Source organism: Cavia porcellus, unplaced genomic scaffold (genome assembly GCF_034190915.1).
Source record: "Cavia porcellus strain 051 isolate PalLab524CR breed Dunkin Hartley unplaced genomic scaffold, mCavPor4.1 scaffold_1, whole genome shotgun sequence".
NCBI classification, from domain to species: Eukaryota; Metazoa; Chordata; class Mammalia; order Rodentia; family Caviidae; genus Cavia; species Cavia porcellus.
The window spans coordinates 30,802,290-30,815,216 of record NW_026947484.1 but is presented as its reverse complement, the minus strand read 5'-3'; the positions used below and the strand labels follow the sequence as shown (position 1 = coordinate 30,815,216).

Sequence of the window (12,927 nt, the reverse complement as noted above, 5' to 3'; positions counted from 1 at the left end):
TGTCCACTGCAGATCCTTGTGACCATGTGACGATGTTCTGCTCGGTGATGTGACATCACAGGTTACAACCTGAAAAGGAGAGGACAGGTGCTTTCTTCTCACCTTCTACTTTACCAACTGGAATGTGGGTATGACACGCATTTTAGACCTTGTGGACAACAGCAAAGGGATGGTAGTGTGACATGACAGAAGAAATCCCCTAGTGGATTTTGATACTCTTGTCCTCTGGGCAGCTTTGCAGATAGGCTGTTTCTAGAGGGAGATAAATAAACTTATTTAACTTACTTCTCTGTTCACTGCTTTATCCTGCTGAACCTGTAACCTAATTAAAAGCCTATTGTCTTTCTTCCCCAGGGCATTGAAACTCCTTGAGAATAGGAATTATGTCTTTGTTACCATTTGTATTAGTCTAATTCAGAAGTAATTTGTTACTTTTGGGGGTAGAGCTGGAAACAGATTAGTTCCCCCCCCATCCGAATGAATACATATGGTGTGAGTAAAACACAAATACACTTTTATTCTACATCCTGTCTTCCTTGAACTGTAGGGGAATGGGAGAATGAAGAGTCCCTAGGTGGATGGGCCAGGGCATCCTGGGCAAGGTTCCATCCATATCATCAGCAGAGGAGGGAGGCGACCAAGGTACTTGGCAGAGCCCAGTTATTCCCAGCAGTAGAGAGGGAGAACTCTGCCAACACATCAAAGCTGGAGTGTCAGCCAGCATAAGCCCTGTTGCCTTGGGCCTCTTTCAAGATGGAGCCAGTGGGTGAGGTCCAGATTTGGGAAAGAATTCATGCCAGGTGGTTTGGGCACTGTAGTTACATCAAAAGACAGTAGGCATTAGGCATTCAGAGTTGTGAGATCAAAGTCCTCTCTCTCCTGACTAAGCTGTGGACTGGGAGTTGCAGTGACACCATGTCACCTGCCGTGAGCAGGTGGTTGGTCTCTGAGTAGTGGCCGTGCTTTCTGCTCATCTCAGTGCAGCAGCTATGCGGACACTGGTGGCTTCACTGTCTGTGCTGGAAGGGGTACCTTCACTGGACAGAACTTATGTGCTCTTTCTAGATCCTGCTCCTCCCATGACAATGTCTCATGCAAGTTTGTTTCAAGGATCTGCTCTGGGCAGGCCCAAAGGTCAGTGGTGGAAGCTACAAAGTCTGCACCAGCGGGATGAAGGATCTGTGCCAGTAGGCGGAGGGATCTGCACTGGAGCCAGGAAGTGATGCTAAAAGTAAGGAGCAGAGCTCCCCTGAAGAGAACCCACAGCCATCCTCAGTGACAGTGAGGTCCCAAGCTCCTCTGATGATGAGAACAGCAGAGTTCATATCAGGTTTGTTAGAGACAAGCTTCTCCAGGAAGATCAATAGCACACCAGCTTTCCCTCCAGGTTCTCCTGTTATGCTGTTGGCAGCAATCCTCAGGTGGGCCTTCCACACCCAGCACCATGCTGATTCAGTTCAGCTGAGTGTTAATCCAGCACACTCAGCATGAAAAGATGGGCAGGTGATGACATTTTAAGGGCCTAGTGAGGGTCATGGTTTATCCTGGAGAGACATGATAAGAATTTGTTTTTTCCTCCTCTTTCTACTAGCCACGTTGTAAATGAATTTTCTCTGCCATGTGCTCCTGCCATGATGTTTTGCCTCAAAATTATGAGCCAAAATAAACCTTTCTCTTTTTAAAGTTGATTAGTTCAGACATTTTGTAACAGCAACAGAAAGCTGATGAACACTTCCACCATTTTGTAGAAACAGCAGTAGAGACTTAGAAAACTAAGCATACTTGCTTGAAGTGACAGAGTCTGTCTGACTCCAGGCCTCTGCACTTGATTGTATACTATGCTTTATGCTGTGCTGAGATGCTCCTGCTGTGTGAGCCTTCTAGCTTGCTGTTATTCACAAATGACTCTCATTAAGGCGAACCTGGAAGAGTACATGGCTTTTTCAGCTGACCTTCAGTCACATTGGCCTGCTTATGTTTCTATAATGTTGAAGGTGCATTTTTATGATCCAGTCTGTGGAATGAGGTTAATGAACCAGTGCTTTCCACATGCACAGCTGAATGTGATTGCTGAGGTAAAAGTGTAGAAGGCTGAACTGTTTAATAGGAACAGAGCTGCATAAGCACATGCCAGGAAGAACAAACACACCTGTGTGTATTCTTAATGCACTGTTGCAAATATGCATTTATAAAACAAAAGCCTGTAAAATATTTTTGCATTTATTCTCTTATGTTGTATTGCTTAGGTTAAAAAAAAACACTATTTTTTGCTGTTAGTTGTTCATGACTTTACCACAAGAGTAAATAACAATTAAAAATACTGAAACATAGTTTTGCCTTGATTTATAAGCTACATAGTGGGTTAAAGGAAGAATCAACATATCTGCCTCAACTACTCACGGAAGAAAGGTAGAGAAAAGGAGTTTGTATGGATCCTAGTTTCCTTTGGATCACAGTATGCTTCACTAGGCTGGAGAGATTCTCATGGCATTTGAAAAGCATATATTTAACTTGAGTCTCACAGCTACAAATGACAGACTCCTCTGGTTGTCAGACACAAGTGAGAGAGCTGTCAGAGATTTAGGGTGTTGTTCTGGTACTCTTTTTCATTCTCTGGGCTGGGCTGTCACAAAGGTGCTAGAGAGACTGCTGTGTTAGAATGGTTGATCATTGTGCTGTTCCTTTAGATGCTCCTCCTAAGTGTGGGAGGTCATTCTTGGTTCCACCTTCCTGATCAGCAATGTGGTCCAGGCCAAAGTTAGGCCATCTGTCCAAATTATTATGATGGTGACCATTCTGGAACATGTAAAAAGAGGTTTTTTTTGGTCTTAGAGAACTAAAATAAGAGAATCAATCAGTGGTGGAAGCAGGAACTGAAAGCCATAGAGAAAGGGAAGTTTACATATGCTGCTGGCAAAGCTACAAATAAGTCATGTCAAAAAGCAGGATAAAGATATGTGGAGCTCCCAGCAGTGTCTCCTGAACTGGGTCTGGTCAGTCTCACGTTCATGGCATAGAGTTTCCTAGGCAAGTGTAATTGGGATTTACCATATGTATTCCCATTCTGGAACGTTCCATGATACTTCAGTATATTAAAGAAGATGAATCTTACAGAGGCACTTTCCTAGTGTTAATATTTCTAGATCTATTGGACAATAGAACATTCTCCTCTTAGCATCTTTTAACAGAGTTTCAGCAAATAACAGAGTTTTGGCAAAAGGGGGAGGTGAGAGTCTGGAAATGTCTTTGCTGAGGGGATGATAAAAATATTTCATCAGTAGTTCTGTTTCACACGGAACTTCCAGCTTGTCCTTGTGAGGTCTGGGATGGCTGCCTGTGGGCTGCCATGATATTTTGTGTTTCTTATCTCCAGGGGTATTCTTATCTCTAGCCTCCACCAATTAAGATGAATCGAATGAGTCTTTTTTTTTTCTTGTAACCGTGAGTTGGACTATGTAACAGGATGTCAGATGTGACTCTCTAGTTGTCTCCTTAGAGCACTGTGACAGGTGACAAATGTCCCCACTTCCTTGGGAGACATTACAACAACTATATGGCATTGGCTAAGAGATTGGGAATGGAAATTGTGAGCATTAACCTTCATGTATTCCAGGTGAGGGCGGAGATGGACACTGATAAACTTTGAAGAGAAGGTTGACAGTGTGCACTTCTGGGAATGGGAAAGTTGCTCCCCAGGGTCCATACACAAAATGAGGGACCCTGAAGAGTTTTGGGGATGTTGGCACCAATTGGTACCTGTTTCCTCTGGTTAAGCTGGCAGAGTAGGTGGGGAGGTGGGGTAGAGGAGTAATACTCCCACTGGTAGACCGCTAAGGTGTGAACAGGTGAAGACCCATGGTAGGACATGGAACCTGGGTTCTTTTCTTTTTGTTTTTTTGAGACAGGGTCTCACTGTGTAGTTTGAACTGACCTTATACCCACTAAATAGCCCAGGCTGCTTTGAACTCTCAGATCCTCCTGCCTTAGCCTCTTGAGTGCTGGGATGACAGGGATGTGTTACCATGCCCAACTGGGTTATTTTAAAGAAGAGAACCTTCCTGAAGGCAGGGCAGAACCCACATCAAGCGGCTGGAGAAAGACAGCAGGAGACTAGAGTTCAGGGGATGGCACTGGTGGCTGTCTGCAAAAGTTCCTGCCCATACTGGCGATGACAGCCAGGCTCTTGTGGGAAGGGTGGGAGTCTCCTAAGAAGAGGAAGAGCCAGCATTGTGTTTTCAATCCACAGATTCCCCAGACAGACTTTCTGTGTGGTTGTTCTCTCCATCTGTCTTGACCTGCAGAGGAGCCAGAGGCTGTCTCAAGATAAAATTAAAAGAGGTGGATGAGGATATAGCTTTATGGTACAATGCTTGCCTGATATACTCTAGACCCTAGATTTAATCCCTAGTACCACACACACACACACACACACACATACACACACACAAGCGTGCACACATACACACATACACGCTCTAAAACAAAACCCCATGCAATCTAGTTTGTAAAGTTCCATAGAAAACTTTTAAAAAATTTTGTCTTGGTGGCTGTGGAAAGGAAAAATGTGGTCTTATACATGCTAAACAAGTGCTCTATCACAGTGTGTACCCCCAGTGCTAGATGTTTTTTTTTTTAACTTCAGGTTGTATAGGAATCATGTTATTACCAGAATTTGCCCTAGTATCATGGACAATGTTTCTCATGGGAATAAAATAAATCTGCCTGTTCTTTATGATGTTATATGTGGTGGATTGTAACACCCAACTTGTAACACCCAGCTGAACTGAATCAGTGTGGTGCTGGGTGTGGAAAGCCCACCTGAGGATTGCTGCCAACAGTATAAAAAAGAGAGCTGGAGAGGAAGATGGTGCGCTGTTGATCCTCCTGGAGAAGTTGTCACACTGGCTAACCTGATATGAACTCTGCTGTTCTCATCACAAGGGCTCGAGACCTCACTGTTGCTGAGGATGGCTGTGGGTTCTCTTCAGGGGAGCGCTGGTCTGTATTTTGAGCATTAATTCCTGGTTCCAGCTAGATCCCTCAGCCTGCTGGCACAGACCTTTGACCTTGCTGACACAGACTTTGTATCTTCCACCACTGACCTTTGGGCATCTCAGTACAGTGCAGATTCTTGATATAGACTTACATGAGACATTGTCATGGGCTCTAGGCCTCCAGCTAGACTTGTGGAGGACACTGCCATGGGATCCAGACCCTCAGCTGAATTCTTTGGGTCTCTAGTGTGTGGACAGATCTTCCGCACTCTTGCATTCAACTCTTTGGGTAAATATTATAAAAATAATCCTATAAATTATGCATGCCATATAAATTGTTTTCCTTGCAAACCCTGACTACAACATTATATGAAAACACCTAGATTCTCACCAAATTAGAAGAGCATGGTTGGGCTTGTCTGACTTAATAAGGAGAAAAGAAAAATTTGTTTTAGGGTTCACAAGGAGGAGTGTCCTTTGAAGAGAGTTGCCACCTTAAGAGTTTTGATTTCTTGATCAGCCAAATGTTAATTTCTGGCCATGCCATTTCTCCATGACAAGGCTGAGCTCAGGGTGAGAGCAGCAGGAGTTTATTGATTTAATGACAGTTAATGATTGATGCAAGCAGGGGAGGCCAGGTGCATGATAACAGAATTATCATGTGGGAGGAAATGGAATACAAGTGTGGAAACAGAATTTTAACCCTTACTCTGCTACTGGGCAAGGAAGTCTGGAAAAGATCTTGCCTCCTTTGTTTCCTGGACTGTGTTATTAGGAGGGTGCTGAGGTTTTTTTTTTTTGTTTGTTTGTTTGGTTTTGTTTTTTATGGTACTGGGGATTGAACTCACAACCTCACACTTGCTAGGCAAGCACTTAAGCCACTGAGCTAAATTTGCAGCCCCAGTGCTGAAGTTTTTTTCCATGAAGTTTCTGTAAGCAATGATAAAGCTGCTGCTAACCACTTGGAAAACTTTCCAAAGATGAGTTTTTTCTTTTTACACAAGATGAGTTTTGCCATATTGTGTATTAAAAGTGTGGAGTAAGTGGGATAAGCTAAATTTTACTGCCAGATCTTGGACTGGATTTCATCTGGCATCTCCATATGGTATATTGCATTGTTTCCTTTTGCTTTATTCACTATTTACTTAGATACTAAGTATACAAGTGCACTGTGATATTAAAGTCACATGTGATTATATTAAAAAACCTAACATGGAAATAAGGGCACCTGGGAAATAGGTTGGACATTTGTTTTTAGAAAGCCGAATAGGTTTTGAGAGGTAAAACAAATATGCTAAGGAGCAGACCATGCACTTAAAAACAGAGGAGGCTATATTCTTTTGGTTATTAATTTGCTGCAGGCCTTTGAGTTGTGAATGCAGATGGAAATCGATGAAAAATTGACATGTGTACTCAAATTGGGGCAATACATCACCACAGCCAAGATATTGTGAAATATCTTGAATATCTCTTGACTAGTCTTGAATATTTAACATAATGCCATGCCATATAATTACAAGTGTGGAATTATCTTGAATGGAAGCTAATTAATGAAGGTGTCATAAAGCAAGGATGAATATTAAGTCTTCAGATAGTGATGTTCAGATACCCTCAAAAAATCATTTTTCTTAAAGTCCAATTCCTTAAAGATTGTAGAAATGTCAATTGTTTTTGCAGAGTTTCCAATTCAAGAAGCAGTTATTCATGATCCCCAGAGAATGCTTCCCTAACAGACTACAATAAAACTTAGAATTCATAGTGGTGACATTTTAGACCTAAATTACTGCCTTCATGCTTTAAATAATTATCCTGCTATCCCTTTACAAGGGCTTTGCAAATTTTTCACTTTATTTCCACTTATCTGTCCACTGCTTGGCTAGTTCCTTGTCCCTTAAAACTGAGTACAGAAGACTGAATTTCTAATTGTTCCTGTAAAATTCTCCTGCTCTTTAAACATACTTTTATGGTAATTCGTCTATTTTCCAACACATTTTTGCATACCATCTCTGGCTGTCCATTTCAGTCTTCATTTTGGTGCTGAATAGCTGCCATCCGCTGGTATTTATAAATTTTCTCCTCTCTTTATGCTGCAAAGGTGACTCAATATTTTGAATCCTTTTAATTTGGTTTCCCCACCCTGTGAGCCTCTTTGTTCTCACCACCCTTCCCACTCCATCTATAGGGCCCTGAGGCTCTGCCTCTCCCTTTATCCTTCACAGGCCTAAAATCTTTAGAGGTACTTGCTCTTTTGTGTGTGTGTGTGTGTGTGTGTGTGTGTGTGTGTGTGGTGCTGGGATTAAGCTCAGGGCCTCTCACATGGTAGCATAGCGAAGCACTCTGCTGAGCTATCACCCCAGCAGGAACTTTTTCTTTTTGAGACAGGGTCTTGCCTTTGCAGTTCAGGCTGGCCTTGAACTCACTGTGTAGCCCAGGCTGGCATTGAACTTGCAATGATCCTTTTGCCTCAGCCTCATGAGGGCTGGGATTATAGTTATGTGCCAGTATGCCAGGCTAGAAGTTGTTCTTGATAAGTAAGAAGTGCTGAGAAAGAAAAACCCTGAAGGAGAACAAAGAAACCTTGAATAAACTCTGGAAAGTCTAGGTTCCTAGATCTGGCAGCCCCAGGCACTCCCCTCCTCCATGTCTGAGTGAGCGCAGGCAGTGAAGACCCCAGGTTCTGGCACCGCACCCCTGCCCTTGCCAGGCAAATGAAGTTCCAAGCATGAGAGAGGTGTGTTCTTCTGGTCTGCAGGTGGGACAGTTCCTTCAAAGAATTCTTCAGTGTCACCTGGAATCAGGATCCCAGAAGTAGTCAGAGCAAGCTGTTTCTCTGAGACTTCCTAAGCACACAGCTTCCAAGCAGTCACCATGAAATAGGCTCTGACCCATTCGAACACTGCCACGTTTTTGTTTCTGTACTTTATGCTTGTTTTTACAGCTCAGTGCACATTTAAAAAATAATAGTAGAAAGTTAAATAAATGTGTTGTAAAGAATTGGCCTTTTCTGGGTGCAGTGGTGCACACCTATAACCCCAGAACTCCGGGAGACTGATAAGAGCAAAGTTTGAGCCTCATCTGGGCAACTCAGTAAGTCAGTAACTTATAAGAGCCTACCTCAAAAATTTTTAAAAAGTTTTAAAAAATGGGCTTGGAATGTTAAGGCCCCTGCTTTAAATTCTAGTTAAACACACACACACACACACACACACACACACACACACAGAGCAAAAGAAAAAGAAATGGGCTTTTTCTGCATGGTAGTTGGGACCTAGGTTCTTTGAGAGCAGTTGGCTGCATGCCAGCTGTGGAGAGTTCATCCCTCTTTGAGGCTAAATTCCTTGGCAGTAAGAATGCTCTATATACAGAGAGCCTTTTGTTTGGAAGCTCTGGAATGTTTGCCAGGGAATGAGAAGGCATCAGCCTCCTCCTCTTCTAAATTATCACCTCCTGGGCACACTGAATATCATATTTTTAAGATTATAAAGTTAGAATTCAGGGGGTGTGGGTAAATTTTCCTTAAGTCCAATGAAATCTGCTTGATATCTAAAATGAACTCAGCTTTATCTTTTGCACTTCAACTCTCTAATCCAGAGATGGCAAACCTTTTAGAGCTTTCAGTGATACCAACAGCCCACTGTGGCACACCACTGTTTACCCATCCAGCCTCACTTTCCCCAGCTTTCTTCCAAGGCTCAGTTTTTATCTCAGAGAGGAGAAGAAAAGGGTTGGAGAGTCTGTTTTCACATACTCCATTTACTGTAGCAACTCAGCTGCCCAATCTCTTTTCTTGTTCCTATTGTTACCTTTATAGTTTAGAGATTCAAATCTTTAAGGACAAAGAAGCAATCTGTTTCACTAGGATGACTGTTAATTTTTAAATAAACAATTGTCAAGTGCCTTTGGTAAACCTGAGAATGAACTAGGCACTTAAAGAAATTAAAAATAAAGTCCCGTGTGGCTAAGAATCTTACAGCCTATTGGGAAGCAAGGGCACAAACAAATATTCTAAAATAAGTTGATTTAATGAAGTTGTATGTCAAGATTGGTGAAGCTGAAGAAGAATGGAGACTACAAATAAATGGGCAAAGGCAGGAAGGCTTTCCAATGAATGTGGCTTCTTTGGAAGGAGAGGGCTGGTACGCAGTGTGGGGATGGGACACTCAGCTACCCACAGTGACCTCATGGGTGTAGAAGATGAGACTGGGAAGGAAAGCACAGACCACAGACCTGAAGGCCCTTGAATACCATGGAAAAAGAGTCTAGTAGATTTCATGGTTTGGAGGTGTCACAGAGCCATTGAAGAATTTCAAGCAGAGTTGTGATATGATCAGGTTTTTATGTTAGTAAACCTATTCTGGTGAAAGAGCAGGAGATAAACAGGAGTACTGAAAGACTGAAGGCAAGAAAGGCCAGTGAGGATTTTTTTATAATATGTAGCTAGGAAGAAAAACAATAAAAATGGGGAGTGGTGAGTGATAAAAGATTCATGCGGTACAAAGGCTCTGATGACTGATTAACACAGGGCAGAGAAGAGAGAAGTTTTTGGCTTCTTCAGTTTAACATTTATCAAGCTAGAAAAGATGGGAAAAGTAACAGAATTTATTTATTATTTATTTTTTAAGCAGGCAGTGGGGAAGAGAAATGGTGAGTTTGGCTTTGAATGTGGCGAGTCTGAGGTGCTGCTGGAATATGCAGGCTGGGGGTGGAGTGCCCATGGGTCTGGACCCCCAAGGAGAGTTCTGATCCTGGGATAGGAGTTACACTCATGGGTGGGCGTGCCAAGTAAGTGGGAGCAGAGGGAATCAATATGAGCAGAAGGATGAAAGAAGAGCATGAGGCCTCTGGCATCATAGCAGCTCAACCCTACACACTTCAGCTTGCATTGCCTAAGAACAAAGACATCATCTTAGATGACCATGACATCCTTTTTTGCACCAAAGAAGGTCCACAGTACTTCAGAAATAGTATTGAAGATCTTGCCCGTACTTGGGCTGGAGACGTGGCTCAGAGACATATTCCTTGCCTAGCAGGTACAAGGCATAGCAAGACAAAAGCTTGTCTAACTCAAATTCTGAAACTGTCCTTTATAAACAGTTAAGAAAACAGAATGAAACGTCTCTTCTTTATAGATAGTTTTAGGCTCTAATTAAAGTTTATACATTGCCTTTTTTCCCATGTATCATATTTCACTATTGCTTCTCTGTAATATCAGTCTAGAAAGCCTTCTACTTGCCCCTAACCTTCTTCAGTTTTCCGTGATCTTGAGTCCTTAAAAAATCCAGACTATGACACGGCAGCTTGTATTTTGGATTATGGATTTAGGTCAGTTATATCCAGTAATTCACTACCTGCATCCTTCATTGTATCAATCACATCAGAGAGGTTCTAAGGTCAAAGGAGGGGCCCTTTTGTAGTTAAAGTTTTGGCTTCTATATCTGACGCTGTGCAAATCACTAGATCTGGAAAACTGTATACATATGACATATATACACACACATTATGGTATATATGCATGATAATATATATCATGTACAATACATATACATATATCTTATGTATATTTGATAGCTCTAGTCTTTTCTAAAAATGATGCATGTTCTGAGTCTGTCATCTTTAAAGTATAACTTAATGTAAGTTGACTTTGCAGGTATTTATTCAGTTTGTTTTTTTCTTGGTTTTGTGTTTCTATAGAAACCTGCATTGCAAATAGCTCTGAGTGAGGCCTGTTCTGGTTCAGTTGAATCCAAAAGCTTCAGTCAACCTGTCTCAATGTGACTACTTCTCTCATCAACCATTATCCCCTACAATTCTGATAGGTAAACCAGCGGTTAAGGTGCTGACAGAGGAAGAGTTTCCCACTGAGAAACCTGAGAAGCAGCAGCCAGAGAGAGAAGAGATTGGCAGGAGCAAGGGATTATTTATATGAATTAGAATTCTTTGTGGCATATAACAGAAGCCAAATGCAAACTGAAGGAAACAGGGGAATGTGGTATACAGATACAAGTGGAATCAGGTATGTAGACATAAGTACACAACTGGAAACTGTCTGTGAAACATTATGGGGAATGGAAGAAATTTATTTTTTTTCAATTCCAACATTCTAGGGGAGTTACTTGTTGACTTTGCAAGATGAGGTCCACTCTGCCTGAGAAGGTGGAGGTAGGGGCATGTAAAACTTGGCAGCAGGCATCCCCTGGATGTTAGCGGTGTTTCTCAGAGAAGGAGAAGCCATGGCCAGTATCCCACAGGGGTTTGTCATAGTGGTGTCGAGATACTGCAGAAAGAGTTTTAGAATGTGATGATGGGTCATTGTGAGATGCAGCAGAGATCCTAACCCTTGAGACCTTCCACAGGCTGCTCCCCACTCTGTGTAGGTGAAACAACCTACAGTAGGATAGTTAATTTACTTTCCTCAAAGGTAAGCTGAATTCTGAATTGTCACCTGGGAATTGGTGTGGGAGTCACTAGATAGGCATGATTCAAGAAAGTAAGTGGTCGTGTAGGTTTTTCTTTATTAGAGTTCATTAATTTATAGTGCATGACCTTTGGTTTTTAAACAATCTTGAGCCAGAAGGCAAGGAAAGGGTAGCCTCTGGGTCAGGGACTCTAGATACAGAATCTGAATTTCTCTTTCATGGAATGATCTCACCTCAGCCATTTAGCTTCTGCATGTATTAACTTTATACAGCAAGAGCAAATATTTTCCACTTACGTTGTGGGCAACTATGTCTGCTGACATTTCTGAGAGGTATCACGAGAATGGTACCTTATTAGCTACCTCTGTTTTCTGAATGTTCTTGAACTGCAGAAGAACCGGTTTCTGAAATAAAAGCTTAGTGGTATTTTTGGAAAGTCTTACTCATGTTCAGTATTCACATACCAGTGAGAGTGTATTGAGTTTTGATTTAAAGGCATTTTTGATTTAAAAAGGCCTTTTTTTCATAAACTCTTGAAGATGGTAACCCTTTTATATCACTAAGATTCCATTTTAATAATTAATTAGAGACCATTAAACTACCTGGGACTTAAATCTGTGTTTTTTAAAAGTAAGCATAATATTCAATTTTTAAAATTTATGGTAATATATATATATATGTAACATAAAATTTATCACCTTAATTTTTTTTGTTTGTTTGAGACAAGGTCATGTGGCTTGAAGGATTTAGGTCTGTCTGATTTGTGAGTCTGCATTCTTTCTTTTTCTTTAAAGAAATAAATCCTCTGACAAAGGCTTTATTGATAAATTTCCATTTAGTTAATTAAAAAACAAATACAGAACACAGTAGAGAGTATCATATGTGCTAGAAGTCAGCTTAACAGGAGTCCCTTCTTATTGTGGAAGAATAAAAAGCAAACTCTCCAGATCTAAGAATTTAGTTTTAGTGGTAGATAGGATGTTAATTCCTACCACATGAACCAAAATAACTCAGTAAAGAATTGCTATCAAGGGAAGAGGGTAGAGAAGAGATCAAATTTTAAAATAATTGCTTTATGTGAGATGGAAAAGACAGGTGTGGTGTAGGCAGGTCTGTCACTGTAACCACCATGCATTCTCCTTCTGGCTAGTTCGAGGCTCTGCTGTGAAAAGACGCAGGATGGAGGGCGTGCCTGTGCTCTTGCTGCTCCTGGACCCAGTCACCAGCAGCCTGGCACCCTGCAGCCTGCTGCTGCGGTTCCTGAGATGTTGCCTCTGTGGGCCTGGCTCCACCCTGGACATTGCCTCAGTGCCAGGCCCATCAGGGTTGGCCTGGACAGCTAGGAGCACGGCACAGCCATTGAGGCTCCCTTGCCTGATGCACTGCATGGACCTTGTTGTGCTCCAGTTGGTCCAGTTGCTCAGGCTGCACAGTCTGTAGCTGGCTAGCTTTCTCTCAGAAGTGTGGTCTTTGAGGAGACCATTGATATCTCCCTGGTCCCTATAGATTGGAAAGCA

At 42.0% G+C, this 12,927-nt stretch overlaps 1 pseudogene; it reads right to left on the bottom strand.

Annotated features, from left to right (window-relative positions):
* The window catches only part of LOC100727125 (ribose-phosphate pyrophosphokinase 1-like), a 44,542-nt pseudogene extending 31,744 nt beyond the window's left edge, over positions 1-12,798 (bottom strand).
* Between the last annotated feature and the right edge of the window lie 129 nt (positions 12,799-12,927).